Genomic DNA, 26,618 nt, shown 5'->3' with positions numbered 1-26,618 from the left:
AACAATATGTGTACTACTGTTTCATGAGAAACTATTTGTTCTGTAAGCCTTCACCTGAAGTACAATAAAAAAAATAATAAAAATTAAAAAATAAGAATAAAGTTTCAAATTTTATATTACTCCAGTGTTGGAGGGAGAAATGTTTCATCATCTTTTGCTCCTGGGAAATAAAACCTGGGGGTTATCAGGGAGGGATAATAAAGAAAGCATGCAGCATTATTTTATGCCCTGAAACAGCATTGTCAAGCTTGAGATTCTGTTCAGATAAAAATTGACCAAGTGCCAGTTCACTGGTTTTCCACTAGGTCATGGAAAAGTTCCAGAAATGACAACTTCCTGCATATTTTCAGGTATGGACTCCACCCCGCTGTTTAAATCATTTAGTTTCTGAAAAAAGAAAACAAAGCGAAATACCAGAAAAAGCATTGACTTGCCTTCTCATAGACCTTAATCATCTACCTAAAACAGGGTGCAGTGGCCGTTTCCCACTCGTGCTTCTTTGCATATATGCCGAATAAAACCTTTCCCTTTGCTTTACTAAACTTTGTGATGGTTTTACCCTAGAACAATTTTAAGCCTTTCTTTTTTTGTTTGTTGTTTTCCAAGAGGGTAATAGAGTCAATAATCGTCAAAAAAATAAAAAATAAAATGGGGTGCAGGCGTGAAATTAGTTCAAGTGCAAATAACTTAGTGGCGTGAACTGCACAGTTGCTGCACGAATGTACTGCAATTGTATTGCAGATCTTAAGAGTATGTGTATGTGCCCTTTCTGTGGAAAAGAGTCCGTATTTTTCATCAGCGTCTCAAATGGAAGTCTGACCTAAGAAATGTTGAGAACAGTCACAGAAGGTTTAACACGTTGAGAGGGTGGCTTTGCTCTGAGGGGACAGGACCGTAAAGGTGGGATTTATAATGAACTCAATTTGGCGATACAATTTGGTGCAACAGTGCATAAAACAGATAAAAGAGTGTACAATCATAGTTGGATTCCTATCCCTAATATGCGTAGTCACTTCGTTCCCACGTAGCACACAGAAGTTCACGTTGATGGAAGCGCACTATTGTCTGGGTTTTTATGGAACAGAAGGCGATCCGATGCATTACCGAAGGTTGTGTCTCCAGTCAGAGCTAGGGGTGTTCTTAAATATGGCAGGATCTGAGCAGGGTCATTTAAAGGAAGACCTCGTAACGAAACCAAAATCTCCACCCTTTCTTTTATGTTACTTTAAGTGATTGCTTTTCTAACACCTAGCACTAAATATGAGTGAATTATGAGCATTCCTGGCGCTTAACTATTCCCAGGCCTGTTTGAGTCAGTTTAGATGAAAGAGCTGGGATGGTTTCAGCAGAGGAGAAGGGAGGATACCGGCCATGTCCTGAAAATTCTCTAAAGGTTGTCTTATCATCTGCCCTTTTCCCCCCGTGGTGTAGCATTTAATACCCTAACACAGCAGCATTTCATGATTATCATAACCTTTAACAAAAGGTAAATGGGAAAATCACATGAAGAGAAGGTATGGGATTATCATCCATGTTTGTAAAGCTGCTTATCAAAAATCACCACTGGCTTATTCTTCTTTTCATTTTGGAGTGAACGTCTATTTAGTAAATTTGAATTTTAGCATCAATTATGGCCCAAGTGTAAATGTAAATATTATTATAATTAATAATTCCCAATTAAATAGTTCTATGCATGGGAAATAAAACAGAGATTCTGTGGATAGTGTGAATACTAGAAATTCATCTCAAAATAGTATAAAAGTTTAAAAAGAAAACCAACCCTCTATAGAGAGTCTACCTGACAATTGGGTTTTGTTGGCTAATTTGACAAAGAAGCCAGAGGAATTAAAAATAACAATATTTTGAAGTACATTTCAGTGTAATGCTATTTCTTGTTCAATTATTAAAGGCATCATTAACGCAGAATGGGCATTTTAAAAAATGCTATTTAAACAATATTTCCGCATCAGCTTTTTCCAACTAACCTTATCAAAAACTGAAGTATAAAACGTACATTCTTTTAGGTCAGTTTGAGTAAAGCATTGCGGATGTTCTAGATCGGGGTCAGCAGACTACCTGGAAAGGGCCAGATAGTGAATGTGTGGCCACCCCTGTCTGAGCTCTGCTGTTGTACAGAAGCAGCCATCCACAGTACGCACCTGATGGACGTGGGGTCCGATAAACTGTATTTATAAAAATAGGCAGCTGGCTGGATGCCAGTAGGCCATTGTTTGCTAACCCCTGTTCTAGATTGTTTTTCAGTTACAGTCATCCGGAAATACGTGGATGCAGAAGACTGGGGTAGGGGTCTCTCCAACTCAGTGTTTAGAAGAGAGACTTCAAGACAGGAAGACCGAAAGACAACTTGGCTCATGGTTAAATAAACTACCTGATCCGAAAGGGGAGAATCTGGTTTATCTTGAGTTTTTAAGATGTATTTTGGGGCTTGTCTGAAAATGACAACTTCCTAGACTTCCTAGAACGCCTTCCCAGTTCTTCTTAGATAAAAGTGTTTACTCAGCAGCTAATGCACAGTGATCATGTGTGCCATCCTTAAACGGCAACATATCTAAGCTGTTTATTTTCCCGGATAAATGAGCTGTAGCAACAATTTTTTCTTTTACAGAAAACCCACACGTCTGCCTATTAAAAGATATAAGCAAGAAGCCAATTATGAGCAATGCTGTTACTGGATTTGACTCTTAAATTGTATTCTAAGTGCAGAGTAAATACAGTAAGTGCAAATGCTAAATAAATAATAACGTATTAAACCCAAATATCTATGGTCAATTGATTTTCCATAAGGATGTTAAGTCCATCCAATGGGGAAAGTATAGTCTCTTTAATAAACGGTGCCGGGACAACTGGATTTTCAAATGCAGAAGAATGAAATTGGACCTGTACTTCACACCATAAAAAAAAATTAACTTATAATGGATCAAGGATCTAAATGTAAGAACTCAAATTATAAAACTTTTAGAAGAAAATTAGGGATAATTTTTGGGATCTAGTTTTTGACAATAGATCCTTAGATTTGACTCTGAAAGCACAAACAACAAAAGACAAAATAGATAATTGGACTTCATCAAAATTAAAAAACTTTTGTTTATCAAAGAACTTTATCACCAAAATGATGGGACAACTTAAAGTTTGGGAGATTGGGAGAAAATTTTGGGAGCCATCCACTGGATAAGGGTTTAATATCCAGAATATATAAAGAACTCCTACAACTTAACAACAAAAAGACAACCCAATCAAAAAACAGGCGAAAGATTTGAACAGACAGTTCACCAGAGAAGATAGTCAAACGGGCAGCAAGCACATGAAAAGACGCTCGATGTTATCAGTCAGTTGGGAAATGCAGATGAGAACCACAATAAGCTATCACTTCACCTCTACTACGACGGCTATAAACATACACAAACCAGTAGCTGGGGTGGATATGGAGAAAGTGGATCCTTCATCCATTGCTGGAGGGATTGTAAAACGTACAGCTACTGGGGAAAACAGTTTGGCAGTTCCTCAAAAAATTAAACACAGAGTTACCGTATGATCCAGCAATCCCACTCCTAGGTATATACCCAAAAGAGCTGAAAGCAGGAATACACACAGGTACTTATAGACCAGTGTTCACTTCAGCACTATTCACAATAGCCAAAGGGTGGAAACAACCTAAATGTCCATCAACAGATGACTGGATAAACAAAACATAAAGTGGACTATGACTCAGCCATAAAGAGAAATGAAGTCCTGATACATGGTACAATGTGGATTAACCTTGAAAACATTATGTTGAGTGAAATCAGTCAGTCCAAGAAGGACAAATACTGTATGATCTCACTTACATGAAATATCTAGAACAGGCAAAAGTTCATTAATGGTTCCTAGAGGTGGGAGGGAGGGTGGAGTCATTGCTCATGAGGCACTGAGTTTCTGTCCAGGGTGATGGAAAAAATTGGAAATGGATATCGGTGATGGTTACACAACATGGTGAACATAATTAATGTCACTGAACTGTACATGTAAAAAACGTCGACATGGCAAATGTTTTGTTATATACATGTTTTTACCCCAACAACACAAAATAAAATAGTAAGGAAAGGGGATTGCATAGCTGAGATGACATTAAGATAAAGGTACTAGAGTTTAAAGAGTAGAATGAAACTTGCCTAGTAAAGGGCATCAGAAGGGTTCTAAGAGTTTGCTAATCTTTACAAGGTCTGGGTCAGATCTAAGATTCCTACGTTCTTGTAGCTTCAACATATATGAATATTTACTCATATTTACAGAGTGCTTTAAATCTTACAGAGTGTTTCCAAGCACGTTGTTATCTTTAACCCTCACAGCAAACCCATGAACTTCTGGGACAGGCTCTCTATTTTGCTCACTGTTGTATTGTCAGTGCCTTCACCTGGCATTTAGTAGCCACTCAGTAAATTTTTAAATGGATGAATGAAAGGAAGGTAAAGGGACTTAGTCAATACCACATGGCCAGTGTGTAGAGAAATTTGGGCTCAATCCCGGTCTTCTTACTATGATTTCCTCAGAACTCACTCCCTCTTTTCTTAATTTTTAAACTATGAAGTTAGGTAGTTAAAATCAGGTGCTGACAAACATTTTCTGTAAAGAGGCAGACAGTAAATATCTTGGCTTTGTGGGCCATATGGTTCTTGTCGCAACTACTCACCGCTGCTGTTGTAGTATGAAAACGACCATGGACAACACAGAAACAAATAGGCATAGCTGTGTTCTAATAAAACTTTACTTATGGACAGTAACATTTGAATTTCATAGAATTTTCTATATCGTGAAATATTATTCTTCTTTTGATTTTTTAACACCATTTTAGAATGTAAAAACCATTCCTATCTTGCGGGCCCTATGAAAACAGGTAGCCAGCTGGATTTAGTCTACAGTCCTCAGTTTGCCAATTTCTGACTTAAATAATGATAACATCAACAGCAACACCCCAACGTTCCTGTACAGTAATGAAATAAAATCAGCCCACTCATTCTCATTGTCGCAACGAGCAGCGGAGACAGTAACCATGCCACAACTCTTACAGAGAAGTGGGGCCAGGAGGGTCACTCTGAGGAGTCGATCCCCGGCTTCAGTCCCAGGAGTTTATTTTATAGTCAATACAGCAAGCAGTCAAGCAATTAACAGAACAATGGGTTTAGGGTGAGTAACAATAAGTTTCGGGCAAGGGAGAAGGAATTCAGATAAACAAGCAAATCAGTTACAGGGTTTGGAAAAACAAGTCACGCTTAATCTCTTTCTTATTGCTGAGAAGTCTTCAACATGTCGCATACAGCATAGAGGCCTGTGGGGGCTGCGGTTGTCAATAGTGCAGCCATGTTTAAATGGCATATATCCCCGCACCTATGTTGGTGAATTCTTGTATCAGGCAAGAAGGTGCTTAAGAGAACTTTCTCAGTGGCTTCTCTTTACCTACCAACACAGTGACAGGTGGTAAATGGTGAAAAGCTGTCAGTCATAGGTCATTATTTCACTGGGGAAAACAGAACGAGAAGGGGGATCATGAGGAAAAGGAAGACTTTCTGAAGTACCCTTCTGTCTATTTCTACAATTTAGTCATTTGGAGTTAGTTCAGGATTCTGTCAGTGTTGAATCTGTCCAGGGCTTCAGGCAAGGAAATGTCAACACTAACAAAAGGAAAGTTCTCCTGCCTGCAAATACAAAACATACTATTCAATTTTTTTTTTAATTTAAAAAAATTTTTTGTTTGCAAACTGGTGTATCTATCCTGGCGTATTTACAGTCAGAGACGAGAACATATCTCAAAAGCTAATACATACAAGCTTTAGGGAAAACAGACATTATGCCCGAATTTCTGTAGGAAAGTAAAGATGGAATTCAAGGCAAAAATGCTGCTCGGTGAAGGTAGGAGGAGTAGTGGAAGGAGACATTCCAAAGTTAAAGAGCCAAGAAGGTGAGGCTTAACTGATACAGAGGGAAGCTGGCTTTTTCTCCTTGGCCATGAATTACATTAGTATTGTTAAACGTTCTTATTAAATTACTGCAGTACAATCATAGTGTGACTATAAAATAATCTGTCATGTTTCGTGAAAAATTACATAAAAAATAGAACTTTAGAATGAGAACTTCATTGCTGCATTTATTGGTTCACAGTTCTTTGTGACTGGAAGGGGACTGAGGAGAGAGTGAGCAAGCTGATGTCATATCGTGTTATCACTGGGGCCTCTGTTATTACTATTTTACTTCAGTTTAACATGTGTTTTCAGTCCCATTCATTCACTGTAACTCTTTCATTTTTGAGAGGGAAATAAGAATCTGAAAAAATTTTGAGAGCTCACTTTTCCTAGTTTTGGTGAGGGTCTGCATGTATGGATTCAATAGTTTGCAATTCTGCTGCTAAGTAAATGAAGAATTTCTGTACAGATGAAATGACAGGACCATGTTCAGCGATGACATTGTGAACATTCTCACGGGAAACATACACTTTGTGTGAGAAACCAGCAGACATCCCCTCAAAACGTTCCTTTGATCGCAGGGAAAGGCAGCCATCATTCCAGTCCACAAGTGAAGGCAGGCTGAGCTGTATCAAACATTCCTTCTCATTTTGACCTCAAATTTTTGTTGTGGTTTTACTCAACAGGAGAGAAGACATGAAAGCGTGGAAGGGCACGAGTTTCCTTGAAACACCCGTGGAGCCTTAGATGCTGCTTGCTGAGTACAAGGTTTATTTTTAATTTTTGAATGTTTACTTGTTTCTTGTACATAAAGCTTCCACCCTTCAGTGGTGACTTTGGAAGTCACAGAAACAGTTCAGATTTCTTCTTCTCCATATTCAGATGTTCACTTCTGAAAAATTAATGAGGGTATATTTCCTGTGTGTATCACAGGGGTTTCCCTTTCATTTTTCTTCTCCTTGAACTGGAATATTAGACTATAAACATGTGTTCTTGTCTTCTTGAGCAAGTCCTGCATCTCCTCAGAGGACAATCTCCGTGGTCCAAAGGGCGCTTATGCCATTTGTGCACAAACCCTGACAGGGGTCAAAAGAGAAAGCTCTCCCTATTCAGAGTGTCCTGTTTGGTACCAAGAGGACACACACTGGTCCACACCGACACAGACACACTGGTTTAGGTCCACGCTGCCTCTAATAGCTTTGAAACACTAGGAAATCCACCAAATCTCTTTCTACTTTTCATCTATAAAATGAGATGAATTGAATTACATTTTGGTCCATATAGGCTTGGTTTTGCTGTGGTAACAAACATCTCTAAAATTTTGGTTGTATAAAAGAACAAATATTTTCACATGTTAATCAAGGATTGGCAGGAAGTTTTAGTTCTGGATAGTCATTGAGGGACACAGACTCAGTACCTTATCAAATGCTGCCCAGTGTAAACCACCATATGCTACTAGTATTCAGTTTTCAAACCACTTCCCAAGATCTCTAGTTCATTAAGCACATATATGCTTCCAATTTATTTCAGGTAGGGATTTACTAAATGTTTTGTCACTGAAAAACACAGTTTGCATCCTCTAGGCCCTCAACAAGATGGATTGACACAGTGGCTGCGACAATAGATTCAAACATAGCGATGATTGTGAGGATGGTGCAGGACCAGGCAGTGTTTCATTCTGTTGTACGCAGGGTTGCTATGAGTCTGAATCTACTTGACGGCACCTAACAACAACAACAAGCCCTCCAAATAACGTTTACTCATCAGCCACTGCTTGATTCCTAAATCAATACCATATATTTGGTTTGGCACAGCACCCTAATTACATGTACAAATTTCTGCATCTACCAGGTTAGTATGGATTATTCTGCGAGAGCAACCAAACTCCAAAAAAGTTAATGGCTTAAAACAGGGGGTGTTTCTTGTTCGGGATACATTCCTCTAAGAGTTGGTGGGGCCTTTGTTAATTGCAGCCCCTCAAGGATCCAAGCTCAACAAAATTTAACCACTATGCCAAACATCATTGGTCATCACACCAAAGAGGAAGGAGACTCTGGAGGGTCTTGCACCAGCAATTAAATACAGAGCTTGGGAGCATCACATAGAAACATATTCTGCTCAGAACTCATTGCAAGAACAAGTCACATGCCCCCATCAAAGGAACTTACTGTGTGCCCAGAAAGGGGCAACCTGTAAATATTTTATGTAAAGCACCAACAGCTATCACACACTACATAATCTTTAGTTCCCTCACAATCATAAAATTGTTGTTGTTATTAGATGCTGTTGAGTCTGTTCTGACTCATATTGATCCTATGTACAACAGAACAAAACACTGCCTGGTCCTGTGCCATCCTCATGATCCTTGTTATGCTTGAGCCCATTGTGGCAACCACTGTGTCAATCCATCTCGTTGAGGAGCTTCCTCTTTTTCACTGACCCTCCACTTTGCCAAGCATGATGTCCTTCTCCAGGGACTGGTCCCTCCTAATAACACATCCAAAGTATGTGAGACAAAGTCTTCTCATCCTCGCTTCTAAGGAGCATTCTGGCTGTACTTCTTCTAAAGCAAATTTGTTGGTTGTTTGGCAGTCCATAGTATAGTCAATATTCTTCACCAGCACCACAATTCAAAGGCATCAATTCTTCTTTGATCTTCCTTATTCATTGTCCAGCTTTTGCATGCCTATGAGGTGATTGAAAACACCATGGCTTGGGTCAGGTGCACCTTAATCCTTAAAGTGACATCTTTACTTTTACTTTACTGGACTTTTTAACACTTTAAAGAGGTCTTTTGCAGCAGATTTGTCCAGTGCATTGTGTCATTTGATTTCTCGACTGCTGCTTCCATGAGTGTTGATTGTGGATCCAAGTAAAATGAAATCCTTGATAGCTTCAAACTTTTCTCCGTTTATCATGATATTTCTTATTGGTCCAATTGTGAGGATTTTTGTTTCCTTTATGTTGAGGTGCAGTCCATACTGTAGTCTTTGATCTTCATCAGTAAGTGCTTCACGTCCTCTTCACTTTCAGCAAGCAAGGTTGTGTCATCTGCATAATGCAGGTTGTTAATGAGACTTCCTCCAATCCTGATGCCCCATTCTTCTTCATATAGTCCAGATTCTCAGATTATTTGCTCAGCATACAGACTGAATAAATATGGTGAAAGGATACAACCCTGATACATGTCTTTCCTGACTTTAAACCACGCAGTATCCCCTTGTTCTGTTCGAATGACTGCCTTTTGACCTATATACAGGTTCCTCATGAGCACAATTAAATGTTCTGGAATTCCCACTCTTCACAAAGTTATTCATAATTTGTTATGATCCACACAGTCGAGTGTCTTTGCATAGTCAATAAAAACACAGATAAACATGTTTCTGGTATTCTTTGCTTTCAGCCAGTATCCATCTGACATCAGCAAAGATATCAGTCATTCCATGTCCTCTTCTGAATCCAGCTTGAATTTCTGGCAATTCCCTGTCAATGTATTGATGCAACTGCTTTTGAATGATCTTCAGCAAAATTTTTCTTGCCTATGATATTAATGATGTTGTTCGATAATTTCCACATTTGGTTGGATCACCTTTCTTTGGAATAGGCATGTGTATGGGTCGGTTGGCCAGGTAGTTGTCCTCCAGATTTCCTTGCACAGACCAGTGAGCACATCCAGCACTGCATCCGCTTTTCAAAACATCTCAGCTGGTATTCCATCAATTCCTGGAGCCTTGTTTTTCACCAATGCCTTCAGTGCAGCTTGGACTTCTTCCTTCAGTATCCTGAGTTCCTGATCATATGCTGCTTCCTGAAATGACTGAACATCAACCAATTCTTTTTGGTACAGTGACTGTGTATTCCTTCCATCTTCGTTCGATGACATCAGTATCAAAATACTGACTACTGCATTGTTCAGTATTTTGCCCAAAGAATCCTTCAATATTGCAACTAGAGGCTTGAATTTTTTCTTCAGTTCTTTCAGCTTAAGAAATGTTGAGCGTGCTCTTCCCTTTTGGTTTTCTAACTCCAGGTCTTTGCACCTGTCATTATAATATATTACTTTGTCTTCTCATGCCACCCTTTGAAATCGTCTGTTCAGCTTTTACTTCATCATTTCTTACATTCACTTTAGCTACTCTATGTTCAAGAGCAAGTTTCAGAGTCTCTTCTGACATCCATTTTGGGTTTTTCTTTATTTCCTGTCTTTTTAATGACCTCTTGCTTTCTTCATATATGATGTCCTTGGTGTCATTCCACAACTTGTCTGGTCTTAGGTCATTAGTGTTCAATGCATCAAATCTGTTCTCGAGATGGTCTCTAAATTCAGGTGGCATATACTCAAGGTCGTACTCTGGCTCTTATGAACTTATTCCAATTTTCTTCAGCTTCAACTTGAACTTGCATTGGAGCAATTAATGGTTTGTTCCACAGTTGACCCCTGGCCTTGTTCTGACTGACGATATTGAGATTTTCCATCATCTCTTTCCACAGATGTAGTCGACTTGGTTCCTGTATATTGCATCTGGCGAGGTACACGTGTATAGTCGCTGTTTATGTTGGTGAAAAAAGGTATTTGCAATGACGAAGTCATTGGTCTTGCAAAATTCTATCATTTGATCTCTGGCATCATATCTATCACCAAGGCCATATTTTCCAGTAACCAATCCTTCTTCTTTGTTTCCAGCTTTTGCGTTCCAATCACCAGTAATTCTCAATGCATCCTGATTGCATGTTCGATCAATTTCAGACTGCAGAAGTTGGTAAAAATCTTCAATTTCTTCATCTTTGGCCTTATTGGTTGGTGCATAAATTTGAATAATAGTTGTATTAACTGGTCTTCCTTGTAGGTGTATGGATATTATCCTATCACTGACAGCGTTGTACCTCAGGATAGATCTTGAAATGTTCTTTTTGACAATGAATGTAACACCATTCCTCTTCAATTGTCATTCCCGGCATAGTAGACCATATGATTGTCCAATTCGAAATGGACAATACCCGTCCATTTCAGCTCACTAATGCCTAGGATATCAATGTTTATATGTTCTATTTCATTTTTTACTATTTCCAGTTTTACCAGACTCATACTTCATACATTCCACGTTCCAGTTATTAATGGATATTTGCCACTGTTTCTTCCCATTTTGAGTTGTGCCACATCAGCAAATGAAAGTCCCAAAAGCTTGATTCCTTCCACGTTATTAAGGTTGACTCCACTTTGAGGAGCTAGCTCTTCCCCAGTCATCTTTTGAGTGCCTTCCAACCTAAGAGACTCATCTTTTGGCACTGTATCAGAAAATGTTCCACAGCTATTCATAACGTTTTCACTGGCTAATTTTTTTCGGAAGTAGACTACCAGATCCTTCTTTCTAGTCTGATTTAGTCTGGATGCTCAGCTGAAACCTGTCCTCCATGGGTGACCCCTGCTGGTGTATGAATACCGGTGGGATAGCTTCCAGCATCTTAGCAACACTCAAACTCTGACCGTATGACAAACTGAGAGACGCCTAGGGGATCATAAAATTGCATGATGGTATTTTTCTTACTATGCTCCAAGGAAATTTTTGGGTGACAACCCTAGGCTATAGAAAGATAGTCATTGTACATAAATAAAATAATTTAACACGTAAAGAAATATTCCTGGGCATGTAAAAGCAGTGTAAATTCCAGTGCGTATGAATGAAGATGTCCAATCATAACTCTAGTAGAAAGTGAATTAACTCTATCTGCAGTCAGTTCACACCTCCCTAGCTATTCCTTTTGTGCCATGGTTTTTCTGGGACAAAAGTAGTCAATTCTAGTGAAGCCTGAAGTCAGCGTGGGAAAAAGGCACAGCTCCCTCAGCTGGTTCTTGTCCAGGGTATCAACTAGTCTTGACAGCAGTGACATTTGTTGGCAGCCAATTTTCCACTTACCTCCATTTCCTGGCAGTTCTGAGGGGATTGCTGAGGCAGGGTGGTGGACAGAGGCATCATTGTCTGCTGATGGCGTAAGGTATTTTAAGCACACTGATTGATGTTCAACCTGGAAAACACAGTAGCCTGATTGGGCAATGGGGAGCTAGGAATTTGCTCCAGTTCTGTAGTTCTTTTTCTTTGCCCTGGACACAAATAGACATGAGCCGGAAGTGAGAGAAAATACATGTCACACCGTGTGGTTAAATGTCCAAGTGATGATAGTTACAGTTATTAGGCTGTAGGTAAAAAACAGAAAAAAAAAATTTCCTCTTCAACATATGGCACACAAGTCTGCAGGCAGAGTAATGTAGATACTCACTTGCAGAGCCAAGGACTGGGTCTGAGTCTTGAGAATGGAGTGACGGGGTCTGTGAAAGAAAAGTGCTTGATGCCCAGGTGGTCACTAGCTGTGACCCTATTTGGGGGTCTGCTTATGAAAGTTAACAAGTTCCTGACTTACCATTACGTCTTGCAGAAGCTCAGTCTTCCAGCCTAGAAGTTCTAGAGTCATCTTTGATAACCTGCCGTCTCACAGCTATAGGACCTTGGACAGTTGTCTAATCTCTCTGTGCCTCAGCTTCCTCATAAATAAACACATAACTACGTGGAAATCAGTTAGTTCACAGTAAGCACTCAAAACATGTTAGCTCGGGGCTCAGAAATCATCTATTTCTGAGGAATATGATAATATCCACAGCAATCTTACTTCTCAATTGTGAATAAAAAATATTCTGAAAGTGGTTGATTAATTTAAAGATGTTCTTGGAGCAGAAAACATGTGACATTTTCCCTGCACCTCCAGGGCTTTCTACAAAGGTTTACTTCTGTGTAGTGAAATTCTCTGTATCCTGGTGTATTCCGAAACATGGAATTCAGGTTTCAGATATTTGCCTCAATCTAGTCTTCCCAGCCTTCTTTGGGAGAAAAGAATTTTTCCTTACTGAAGAGATGTTTTCAACATTAAAACAATTCCTTATAATAAAGCCCTATCCAGGTTAGAATGTTATCTTAGACTACTTTCCAGCACTTACAAAGTCACTCCATGATTGCAGTGAAGACAGCTCTAGTTTCAAGGTGTATTTAGTTGTTCTATTGCCTTGTAAATACCCACCTAATCCTAAGGAGAATAGAAGAGTTGAGAAAAAAAAATTGAACTTGATATCAAATAAGCTCTTTTATTTAGAACTTTGGAAAATATATATGTGTGAAAATTCTATGTAGGCATATTACTTGGAATGTATATTTGACAACTGTAATACCAGTGGCTTAAACAAGATGGGAGTCAGTTTCTCTCTCATGTTAAAGGTTAAGCTGTATAGCAACTTCCATCCATGAAGTCAACAGGGGCCCCAGGATCCTTCATCTCCTGGGTCCTTCAAACTAGAATATGCATCCTATAGAACCTTCCTTTAAGGGTATGCTCCCTTTGGATAGGCTACCTTCACTCACATCCCATAGGCCAAACTCAGTCACATGACCACACACAGCATACAGAGGAGCCAGCAAATGTCATTTTACTCTTGCTGGCCATGTGCCCAGCAAACAATCAGAGTTTCACTACTAGGAGAGAAATAGAAAGAACAGATACTGAAGCAGAACGAATAGCGTCTGCCTAGGTAACAGACAGGTTGCTAGGTGATATCGCTATACAAATCATGTGTATTTTGTAAACCACCCCAGGCTTATGGATGTATGTGTATTAGGAATGACATAGAAGAAATCTATTCCTAGAGTTCTGTGTAATTTTTTTTAATTAATTTATTTTATTTTTGTATCTGAGGAATTGTCTAACCCGTCTGTGTCAGAACCTCCACAGTTGCAAAGTGGGTGCAATGACAATAACCGCAAGGAGAAGGCTCAAGAAATATCTTTGAATTGATTAATCTTAAATCAGAGTTTAAAATCAATGAAACACTCTTTAGCACCAACTAAATCATGGAGTTAGTGTTATTTTTAAAAATAATTGATCTTTTTGTCATTGATTATATATATTGCTGTTACTGGCTGCTTGTCAAGTTGGCCCCCGACTCTTATAGTTAGTGGTAAAAGATCGAATGTTTTCTTCTTGACTAACAAGCTCATCCCTTAGAAAAAGCCACTATTTCCATTTTAATCAGATTTCAGACTCGGGGAGAATTTATTTTTAAAAATTAGGCGGTTTTCTCTCAGGCTAAAGTAGCCATGTTGTGTGGTCAGATGTATGTGGTAGGTAAAAGAAGTTTTGATGAAAAATTTGACTTTGGCTTAAAGAATGATAAAGCGAGTGGAACCAGAAAATCTTTAAAGCCTTCATATTAGGACTACACAAATAAGCAAAAGTCAAACATCCATACATTCATTCAACATGCATTTATGTTGAACCTGTTGTATTCTAGGCTAGAAGCTGGATATACAAGGATAATAAAGGCAGACAAGACTCCTACCCTCAAGGACTTTGCATGCTACTTGGGGGGAGGGCAATTAACAAGTAAACAAAACATTAAATAATAATCAAAAACAAAAGCCGTTGCCGTTGAGTCCATTCTGACTCATAGCAATAATAAATGCTATAAAATAAACAGTATATCCTGATAGAGAATAAGAGGGGAAATCTACTTTAGATTAAGGTGTTAAAGAACCCTCTTTGAAAGGGAGACATTTAAGCAGAGGACAGAAGAAGAGAACATCAGCTATGGGAAGAGAAGGAAGAAAAGAATTCCAGTTACAGAGGACAAAACTCTGGGACAGAAAATACTTTTGCATCTTTAGCATAAATAGTAGGGTTAATAATAAGAATCAATATATTTGTTTGTAGCAGGGTTCTCTGAAGTCTCACGAATTGGAATTGTTACCTCTTCATGTCCATTGTAGCTTCAATTATTATTTATTAGTGAAATAATAGCAATTTAAAGATAAACCAATACAGATATTAAATTTGGATGGCCAAGGGAGAATATCTTTAAGCAGAAGTCCTTGGAATAAGGTATTTCAGAAATGTATAGAACAAATTACTGAAAAGGCAAAAATACTAGAACATAGTTAATTTTAAGTCTATTTAGGAAATCCTGGATGTTGCCAGTTTTTAATTAGTGCTCCTAAAACAGAGCTCATTTTCATTTTGTAGACAAGCTGTCTCTCCCACATTTCTCTGGGGGTGTGTTTACTTTATAATCAGGAGAATTACCCATTCTTAGTTCTACTGGATTTAAAGATGGATTGTTTCCTCCATCTTGAGCATAGGCTCTCTTCCAATTCGAATCCCCAAGGAGCCGTGTTTGTCTGTATCTGGAAATCCCATCACACTGAACACTCCGCTGTGGCATCAGCCCTTCCGTGCTTTCAGTGTAGCCCCTCGCTTGTAGAACAATATGCTTAAGATATGGTTTGGAATCTTTACCAACCCTTTTGTGTGCTGATCCTTTCTTCAAACATTGAGGAATGCATTTTGAAAATTATACCAAGAAAGTTTGCATTCCCAAACTTACTTAGTTTACTTTCTAAATTGCCAAGTCACTTTTCACCCTGAACCTCTTAAAAGGAAAGCTTTTCAAAGATGTCCGAACTCTTTTGTCATGAATGGATGATCTGCCAAAGACTTGTACACAGTTTGGAATAGAACTTCAGGCACAGAGGGTACAGCCCGCTAGCAAGGATTTCACCTCTTCATGCATGCCGTGTGCAGCTCCATACCTGATGGAACACGAGCAGTCAGAACAATGAAGATGAGTGGCAAGGCCTGACAATGCCTTGGGCAGAGAAGTATTTCTCAGAAAAACTTACCTGTCCTTTCCTTATGAGGAAATCTCAAAAAGTGAAGCTGAAAGCTTTTGATTGCGGAAGGATAATAAATAGCCTTGGGAGAAAATTGGCCAAATGCAAAAATAAAGCAGATATGACTTTTGACTGGAAGGTATCTCTGGAAAATATGGTGGTCCTATCATATCTGATTGATTGTTTGGAACATATGGACTAGGTAGAAAAGGGTGCCAAAATTTCACTAGAGGATTTAAGATGGGCTGCAACTTGACTGCTCGACACCCTGTTGGTTGTGGGGCTTCCTGCTGATGTGCCTTGTGAGGGTTCCTTGCAGAGAGGGCACTTGGAACACATATAACTTGTTTTCCAACCTTCACTCACTCATAATTATGTGTAGCTTCTAACCAGGAGAAAGATGAATGTCTTTAAGAAAATCTAATAGATTGTATGTCTTTGTCATCATAGGGATAGAGTCTTACATAAGGTGACTACATATTACTGAATTACGTTTCCACCAGCTCTTTCTAATGACCTCCCTTCTTCTCCAGGGAAGAGAGCCTCTTTCATCAGGGTAGATTTCTATTCTTTTCTGTTCACCTGGGAGTTATTTCAAATACCTTCGTTCGCTCCACTTCTCACCCACTACTTACTAATGGCTAGGTAGGTCTCTGGTGGCACAAACAGCTGAGTGTTCAGCTACTAACCAAAAGATTGGTGGTCTGAACCCACACAGTGGCACCACTGAAGAAAGGCCTGGAGATCTGCTTCTGTAAAGATTACAGCCAAGAAAACCCTATGAAGCAATTCTACTCTGTAATACATTGGGTTGCCATGATTCAGAATAGAATCAAATCAACTCGTGGGCAATGGGTTAGGTTTTTGGGTTTTGTTTTGACCTAAAGGACACAGAGGCACTTCAGTGTAGACATTTGCTGACTGTAGAATGGTCTGACTGAAAGGGATCTCACACAGCTGCCAGCTGAATCAGCAGAGGATTTAAATCAGCGGGAAGGCACAGAGGATCTCTGATGGAGCCCACAGGAATTCAGGATTCAAAGAGCTGTAAACACAGTTCACTATACATGGAGACTGAAAAGTTTCCATCTGGGCTTTTCTGATTGTTCCCTGTGCTACCCCCCTCGCAGTGGTTTTGTACTCACATCAACATTTCAGAACTTGAAAATCGACATAATTCTACACAAGATAAATACAGAACGTGGAATCGGAAAGGGTCTCAGGACTGATTTAGTCTATCCTTCTTGTTACAGCCAGAAATCAGTCTAATCACATTGCTTATTCATGGAATCGCTCCCCTGTCTTTCCTCATTTCTTGATAAAGAAAGTCCCTCATCTTTCCTGTGGAATCAGCTCAGGTGTTAACCATCCTTTGGTTATTCATGTGACGTACAAGAAAAGCAAAGAAGCAGACAGATATCCTGTATATAGTTTACCATTCCAGACCTATTTCAAGAGGAAAGAAGGAAGCATTAGATGTGACAACATGTTATAGTGGGCTTTGATTGTTCTTCATTGTCTGTAAAGTTCCCAGGAAAAAAATTACCTTGGCTAGCCTTTGTGAAACCTATCCATCTGTTTTCAAGCTCAGTGAGGAGGAGGCATCTTTATGTAGGATATTCTGGTCAGAATCGGTGAAGTGGGGCTCATGTGTGCATTCATTTATTCAGCAAACACTTGCAAAGCCTTTTCTAGAAATCAAAGACTGTGGGCTGGAAATTTTTATAAAATGAGGCTTTTTCCTCAGTTGAGCACTCAAGCTAGTATTAGAGATTTAAAGGAACTATTACATTGCAGCGGTAACAGAGGAGGCAAGCCAGAGAGGTCAGCATGGTATGGATGTCTCCTGAAAAATGACAAGGAATCTATTGGGTGGAAGGATTGGGGGTGAATGAGGACCGAAAAATATAAAATGCTTCTCTCTGTCCACATGAAACTAAGTGTTGGAAAACAGGTAGCTATTAAAGTAGAAAAGTTCGCGAACATAGTAAGGCATTTCAATATTAAATAGCCAATTAGAATAGATACAATAACATAAAACTTAGAACTAACAGGGATCTTAGCTATCATGCAGATCAGCCCCCTCCTTTTAAAGACAGTGAAACTGGGGCTGTTCAATGATAAATGACTTATACAAGATCACCACCTTGTAGGTGACAGAACCAGGATCCAAGCCCAGGTCCTCAGATGCTGAATAATACTCTATTTAACAGCATCTTATCTGATCTGTTCCCTTTTGTTAGTGGAATAAATCAAGACTGTGTGGTATATTTGACATTATTCATTCTTTGTTCTTCAGCTAATCCATCAGAGGTCTGATACAGAAGGCTCTATATATAGTCCTTATTTGGAGCACTTCTATAATCTGCCCCCAAAAAAGACCAATAAACAAAACCCAATATACTGAATAAAAGAATGCGTATTTATGTGTGCTCAGAAGCGCAGACACAATAAGTGTTTTCATGTACATCACATTTTTTCCTCCCACATCAGCTGTGCTGTGTAGCCCTCATTGCAGAAATGAGGCTATTGCAAGTTAGAATTTGTGACTTATTCAATGCCACGCAGGTAATAAGTGGCAAAACCAGGGCTCAGATGCCCATTTGCCCACTACACTTACAGGATTCTGCCGTTGAACTCCTGTTCCTGTCTAATATGCGACATACGCAATAGATGCCCTGCACCTTCCCGTGTCCGCTGGTGTTTAATTAATACTTGTTATGACCCAGCATGAAGGTCCCTGGGTGCAGACAGTTTTGATCAACTGCTAACCTAAGGGTTGGCAGTTCCAACTCACCCAGGGGCACCATGGAAGAAAGGTCTGGCAAACTACTTTCGTAAAGATCACAGCCAACAAAACCCTATGGAGCCGTTCTATTCTGTAACACAGGGGGTTGCCATAACACATGGGGTCGCTATGAATTGGAACTGACTCTAAGGCAATGAGTTTGGCTTGGCCTATGACCTAGCACTGTCTCGGAAGCTCCTGTGGACACAAATCAGTTTGGGCTACGGTCCTACCTTCAGTATACAATCTAGCATATAATCTAGCTGAGGGAGATGGGGCTGAAATGAATAAAATCGAGCATAACACAAGTTTGGTTTTAGTTAAGATCTAACTTTGTGCTGGCTTTAAGTGCAGTAATTATTCTCCAAATGCCAAATTACACTGAGGAAGCAAAAGCCCATAAATAATTTATTCAAGAAACCCTAAAACTGAAATTTATTGTCAATTTACACTTAATTTATTTAATGCATCAATGATGCATTAATACTATACTGCTACTGCTGTTGTGTGCACTGAGTCGATTCCAACTCAGCAGATTGCCACATGTTTCTTTCATGGAGTGCCTGGTGAGTCTGAACCACCAACCTTTCGGTTAGCAGCTGAGCACTGAACCACTGTGCTACAAGGGCTCTGTATGCTGCAATAAACTGCCATTAAGGCGATTCTGACTCACTGCGACCCTATAGAACAGAGAAGAAGTGACCCATAGGATTTCCTAATCTGTGATCTTTACGGGAGCAAATTGCCAGGTCATAATCTTTACGGAAGCCCAACTGCCATGTCTTTCTCCTGGGGTGGGTTCGAACCGCCACCTTTCTGTCAGCAGCCCAGCACTTAACCACTGCACCACCAGGGCGCCTTTGCTAGGTCATGCTGTTGTTGTTGTTAGATGCACCTAGTAGTTTCCGACTCATAGCAACCGTATGTACAGCGGAATGAAACACTGCCCGATCCTGGGTCATCCTCACAATCGTTGCTATGTTTGCCATTGTTGCAGCCACCAGTCAACCCATCTTCTTGAGGGTCTTACTGTTTTTCGCTGACCCTCTACTTTGCATCAGGAGATACGTAATGTCTGGCTGTCTCACGGAAACCCTGGTGGTGCAGTGGTTAAGAGTTATGGCTACTAACCAAAAGGCCTGCAGTCTGAATCCACCAGGTGCTGCTTGGAAACTCTATGGGGCAGTTCTACTCTGTCCTGTAGGGTCGCTGTGGTCGGAATAGACTCGACAGCAATGGGTTTTTTTGGTTTCTACTTTACCAAGCATGATGTCCTTCTCCAGTGGCTTGTCCCTCCTGATAACATGTCCAAAGTACGTGAGACAAGTCTAGCCATCCTCGCCTCTAAGGAGCATTCTGGCTGTACCTCTTCCAAGACAGATTTTTTCGTTCTTCTGGCAATGCATGCTATATTCAGTATTCTTCACCAACACCATAATTCCAAAGCATCAATTCTTCTTCGGTCCTCTTTATTCATTGTCCAGCTTTCGCATGCATATGAGACAATTGAAAAACCACGGCTTGGAACAGAAGCACCTTAGTCCTCAAAGTGACATCTTTGCTTTTTAACACTTTAAAGAGGTTTTTTGCACCAGATTTGCCCAACACAGTATGTAATTTGATTTCTTTTTTTAAAATTTTTTTATTTTGCATTAGCTGAAAGTTTACAGAGCAAATTGGTTTCCCATTCAATAGTTTGTACATAAAGTGTTCCATGACGTTGGCTTCATTCCCCAAAATGTGTCAGCACTCCCCCGATTTCTGTCCTGGATTCCCCATTTCCTTTCGTCCTGATTTTCTACTCCTTCCTGCTTTTTCATCTTTGCTTTTGGGCAAATGTTGCCCTTTTGATCTCTTACGGTTGGTTGTTCCAAGGAGAACACTCCTCTTAGGTGTTATTGTTTATTTTATGGGACTGTCTATGGTTTGTCCAAAAGGTGGTCTCCAGAACAGCTTCATTTCCATTTCAGAAGGGCCATAGTCTCAGGGGTTTCTCCAATCTCTGCCAGACCAATAAGTCTGGTCTTTCTTGTGAATTTGATTTTTATTCTACAGTTTTTCTCTTGCTCTGTCTGGGACACTCTGTTGTGATCCCAGTCAGAGCAGTCAGTAGTGGTAGCTGGACACCATCTAGTTCTTCTGGTCTCAGAGGTGCATAGGCTGTGATTCATGTGGCCCATTAGTCCTTTGAACTAATTGCTCCCTTGAGTCTTTGGTTTTCTTCACTGTCCTTTGCTCCCGACTGTAAGAGACCAATAGCTGTATCTTAGATGGCCACTCTCAAGCTTTTAAGACCTCTTATGAATGTTTGGTAGAATTCTCTAGTGAAGCCATCCAAGCCAGGTCTTCTTGTTGTTGTTGGGACTTATTTTTTATTACCTCTTCCACCTCTTCTCTTATTATGGGTCTGTTCAGATTTTCTGTCTCAGCTTGTGTTAGTTTAGGTAGGTAGTGTGTTTCTAGAAATTTGTCCATTTCCTCTAGGTTTTCTAATTTGTTGGAGTACAATTTTTCATAGTCTTTTGTTATGATCCTTTCTGTTTCAGTTGGTTCTTTCGTAATGTCACCCATCTTACCTCTTATTCAAGTTATTTGCTTCCTCTCCTGCTTTTCTTTTATCAATTTGGCCAATGGTTTGCTGCTTTTGTTGATCCTTTCAAAGAGCCAACTTCTAGACTTATTGCTTCTTTCTATTGTTTTTCTGATCTCTATTTCATTTATTTCTGCTCTAATCTTTATTAGTTCCTTTCTTCTGGTGAGTGTGGGCTTCGTTTGCTGCTCTCTTTCTATTTGTTTGAATTGTAGGGTTAATTTTTATTTTGGCCCTTTCTTCTTTTTTTGATGTGTGTGTTTATTGCTATAAATTGACCTCTGAGCACTGCTTTTCTGTGTCCCAAAGGTTTTTGTAAGATGTATTTTCATTCTCATTTGATTCTAGGAATTTTTTAATTCCATCTTTGATTTCTTCTATTATCCAGTAGTTTTTAGGCAGGGTGTTATTCAGTTTCCATGTATTCTTTTTTTTCTCGATCTTCCTGTTATTGATTTTGCTTTTATGGTGTTGTGATCAGAGAAAATGCTTTGTATTATTTCAGTGTTTTGGATTTCGTTGGGGCTTGCTTTGTGGCCTAAAATGTGATCTGTTCTGGAGAATGTTCCATGTGTGCTGGAAAAGAATGTATACTTTGTGGCTGTTGGGTGGAGTGTTCTCTATATGTCTGTGAGGTCCAGTTGGTTGATTGTGGCATTTAGCTCTTCTGTATCTTTGTTGAATTTCTTTCTAGATGCTCTGTCCTTCACTGAAACTGGTGTTTTGAAGTCTCCTACTATTATTGTGGAGCCCTGTTGGTGTAAGGGTTAAGAGCTCAGCTGCTAACCAAAAGGTTGGCAGTTTGAATCCACCAGCTGCTCCTTGGAAACTCTATGGGCAGTTCTACTCTGCCCTCTAGGGTTGCTAGGAGTTGGAGTGGACTGGATGGCAACAGGTACTATTATTGTGGAACGGTCTACTTCTGTTTTCAATGCTCTTAGAGTTTGTTTTATGTATTTTAGAGCCCTGTCAGTGGTTCACATATATTTATTATGGTTATGTCCTCTAGTGGATTGACCTTTAATCATTATATAATGTCCTTCCTTGTCTTTTATGGTGGGTTTTACCTTAAAGTCTGTTTTACCAAAGATTAATATTGCCACTCCTGTTCTTTTTTGGTTATTATTCGCTGGACGTATTTTTGTCCATCCTTTGAGTTTTAGTTTGTTTATGCGTTAGTGTCGAAGGTGTCTCTTGTAAACAACATATTGATGGGTCTTTTTTTTTTTTTTTTAATCCATCTGCCACTCTCTTTCTGTTTACTGGTGCATTTAAGCCATTTACATTCAGTGTGATTATTGATAGGTATGAGTTTACTGCTGTCATTTTGTGTTTGTGTGTGTGTGTGTGTGTGTGTGTGTGTGTGTGTGTGGTGTTGACAGTTTCTTTGTACCACTTAATTTTCTTGCTGAGTTCATTTTGATTGTGGATTTTTTTTCATTCTTTTGTTGTTGCTGATTTTGTGTTTACTGAATCTCTATGTTTTTCTTCTTTTTTATTTTGATGAGGAGGTTTGTTAACTTTCTTTGTGGTTATCTTGAAATTTACCTCTATCTTCCTAAGTTTAAATCAGTCTTTCATTTCTTGATATTGTCTTAATTTCCTCTCCATATGAAAAATTCTATAGTTATACCCTTTATTCCCCTTGTTTGTTTTGACATCATCATTTACAGATTGACATCTCTGATTTCCTATTTTCAGTCTTTTAGCTGTGTTTTATTTTTGAGAATTCTTCATCTGGGTTGGTATCTGGCTGATACTATCCTGTGTCTGAATCTCAGGTCATTGTCTGATGTAGCTGACTCTTTATGGGAAGGACTCCCTTTAATATTCCTTGTAAGTTCTTAATTCCCTCAATTTCTGTTTATCTAGAAGTGTCCTAATTTCACCATTGTATTTGAGAGACAATTTTGCTGTATATATAGTTCTTGGTTGGTAAATTTTTTCTTTCGAGGTGTTATATATGTCATCCCGTTGCCTTCTTGTCTGCACGGTTTCTGCTGAGTAATCAGAGCTTAATCTTACTGGTTCCCCTTTTTAGGTGACTTTTCATTTTTTCCAAGCTACTCTCAGGATTCTTTCTTTGCTTTAGTTTTGGCAGGTTTGATTATGATATGTCTTGGTGATTTTCTTTTGGGGTCTATCCTGTACGGAATTCATTGAGCTTCTTGGATGGACATCTTCTCGTCTTTCATGATATTAGGGAAGTTTTCTGCCAGCTGATATTATACAATTCTTTCTGTGTTTTCCATTGCCTCCCCCCTGTTCTGGAACTCCGATCATGCAAAAAATTTTTCCTCTTGATAGTATTCCACATAATTCTTAGGCTTTCTTCATTTTTCCTCATTCTTTTTTTCTGATTTTTCCTCAGACAAATTTGTGTCAAGGGACTTGTCTTCAAATTCGCTGTTTCTGTCTTCCATTTCAATTCTGCTCGTATATCCTATTGAGTTGTGTATTCTGAAATTTTATTGCTAATCTTTTTGATTTCTAATTGGTGTTTTTGTATGACTTCTAATTGTCTATTTATTTTGTTGTTTTTTTCTTGTATTGTTTTCCTGAATTCTTCTGTTGCTTTGTGTTTTCATTGATTTTATCTATGTTTTCCTTGGTTTTGTCTGTTTTGTTTTTTTTTTTTTTTTTTTCTGTTTCATTCTTTTTGATCTCTTGGAGAGCCTTGCATGCTAGTCTTTTGAATTCCTTATCAGGTAGTTCCATTGCTATTTCTGTCTCAGGAAGGTTTTCTGCTTCTATATTTTGGCCACTTACTGGAGCCATCTTGTCCTGCTTCTTTATGTAATTTGATATCGTCTGTTGTCTCTGAGACATCAAGAAGTTATTATATTTTTGCTTATTTATTGTATGTTTGTCGCCTTCTGAATTTTTATTTTGTTTTGTGTTGATATATCCAAGTAGGTTGGGCATGTGTGCTAATTTGATTGCCAGTCTGGCCACATTTAAGCTCTCACCTCCCCCTCCAGGTGGGTGGGGTAGTAACTGGGTGTATGAGCGTGGGTTTCTGTTCACTGGTCTCTTGGGTCTACTGAGGATGTAGCTGGTGCTTCTGGTGAGGTAATGCATCTGTCCGCCAGCCACACGGCCATGGGTGCAGGGGCAGTTCTCCTGGTCGATAGGTTGGATGTTGTGTGTGCACTCTGTCGATTGCTGGGTCATTTGTCACCAGGTGGGTGGTGCAGAAACTCTCACCGACAGTCCTGGTTGGGCTGGGCTGTGTAGGGGTTTTCACAGCAGGCGCAAGCCTCCAGTTGCGGGGGTGGGGGGTGATATAAAGCACGAGGCAGGGGGAATGTCACCTGTCCGCAGGGGCCCAGTTGGAGGGCATGCCCCTGTCCACTACAGCACATCATGGGGAAGGTTGTGCAGCTGGTCCTTGGGCCTCTGGCACAGGTGACTGTAGGGAGTCAGAGGCACTCCTGGTCCTTGGGTCCCTGGTGCAGGTGGACAGAGGGAGTAGGAGGCATGCCAGTCCTCAGGACACTGGCACAGGTGGCTGGAGGGAGTGGGAGTCCCACTGGCCCTCAGGCCCCCAGTGTGGGTGGCTGGAGGGAGTGGGAGGTGCTGCAGCTCTGTGGGCCTGTGGCACAAGTGGCTGAGTGAAGAGGCAGGCACCTCCAGTCTGTGGGCTGCTGGCTCAGGGGGTGGGGCAGCGGTGGGTGCCACTGGACTGCGACTGTATGTTGGTAGAGGGGATGGACAAGGGGAGTGGAGAAACCTTACAGGCTCGTGGGCCTCTGGCACAGGGAGACTAGCGTGAGTGCAGTGGTGAGGTGCATGCACTTAACTTTCACAGGGTGGGAAGCACTCCTGCCTGACACTGGACATGAGTGCAGAGTCTCTCCTGCTTGGCTGCACCAAGTGATGAGGGTTTCAGCTGGGAAAGCTGCTTTCTGTTTGTCACTACAGCCATGCAGTGCAGGTTCAGCTAGCAGGGCACCAAAGATCCATAGTTCTGCATGTCTGCTGTTTTTGTATTGTCTCTCCTTCCACTTGGCACTCAGTTCAATTCTTCAGCCTTGTCTTTGATGCTCAGGGTTCCCAAGTTGTCATCTATATCCAGTTCACTTGTTTTCTCAGGTCTATGACGTAAGAGGGACGTTATGAAACGTCTGACTACTCCGCCATCTTGGACCGCCTCCATCATTTGATTTCTTGACTGCTGCTTCCATGGGCGTTGATTGTGGATCCCCGTAAAATGGAATCCTGGAAAACTTCAATATTTTTTCCATTTATAATGATGTTGGTTATTGTTCCAATCGTGAGGATTTTTGTTTTCTTTCTATTGGGGTGTAATCCATACTGAAGGTTGTAGTCTTTGATCTTCATCAGTAAGTGCTTCAAGTCCTCTTCACAAGGGTGTGTCACCTGCATATCACAGGTTGTTAATTAGTCTTCCTCCAATCATGCCAGGTCATGGTCTCCCTTAAATAGTGTCCCTTAAATAAGTTGTTCCTTATTCAATAGATAGCAAAATGTGGAAAAGGCTATTTCAAACATTAGTCTCATTCTGTACATTTTATTGAGTAATTTGACCTTTCTTTTCAATTTCTGCTGAAAGATTTATAATTTGCAAAGGTTTAGCTTCATTTTATACCCTTGTTTGACTTGATCTACATTTTGCTATTTTCAAACTTCACTTTTCCATATGCTTTGTCATGGTTAATGGCCAACTGTGTTGCCTTCTGTGGAAATAACAAAATAAGCAGTAAACAGTTGCTTTCCTAACAAAGAACTTGATTACATCTGAATTGATTTTAAGGTATTCTTTCACTACCAACTATTAGTTAATTTCACATTGAGAAGGCTTGGTACTCGTAGCTTTGATGATTCTTCACTCCATTTAATTGACGTCACGTAATAATAATAAAAAATGAAACCAAATCTATTGCTATCAAGTTGATTCCAACTCATGGCTACCCCATATGTAACACAGTAGAACTGCTCCATAGGATTGTCTTGGCTGTAATATTTATGGAAGATGGTCACCAGGCCTTTCTTTCATGGTACTGTTGAGTGGGTTCACACCTTCAACCTTTAAATTAGTGTTGGAGCGCAAACCATCTGTGACACCCAGAAACCTTAACATGATAATGTTGTTGTTGTTAGGTGCTGTCGAGTCGATTCCCACTCATAGTGACCTTATCTACAACAGAATGAAATACTATCCTGTCCTGGGCCATGCTCACAATTGTTGTTATGCTTAAGCCCATTGTTGCAGCCACTGTGTCAGTCCATCTCATTAAGGGGCTTCCTCTTTTTTTCTGACCCTTTACTTTACCAAGCATAATGTCCTTCTCCAGGGACTGATCCCTCCTGACAACGTGTCCAAAGTATGTGAGATGTAGCCTCACCATCCTTGCTTCTAAGGAGCATTCTGGTTGTACTCCTTCCGAGACAAATTTGTTTGTTCTTTTAGCAGTCCATGCTATAGTCAATGTTCTTCTCCAACACCACAATTCAAAGACATCAATTCGTCTTCAGTCTTCCTTATTCATCGTCCAAATTTCATATGCATATGAGGCAATTGAAAACACCATGGCTTGGGTCAGGCACACCTTAGT

This window comes from Trichechus manatus, unplaced genomic scaffold, assembly GCF_000243295.1.
Source record: "Trichechus manatus latirostris isolate Lorelei unplaced genomic scaffold, TriManLat1.0 scaffold00152, whole genome shotgun sequence".
Classification (NCBI taxonomy): domain Eukaryota; kingdom Metazoa; phylum Chordata; class Mammalia; order Sirenia; family Trichechidae; genus Trichechus; species Trichechus manatus.
The sequence above is the reverse complement of the archived record's forward strand: the minus strand, read 5'-3'. Positions refer to the sequence as shown.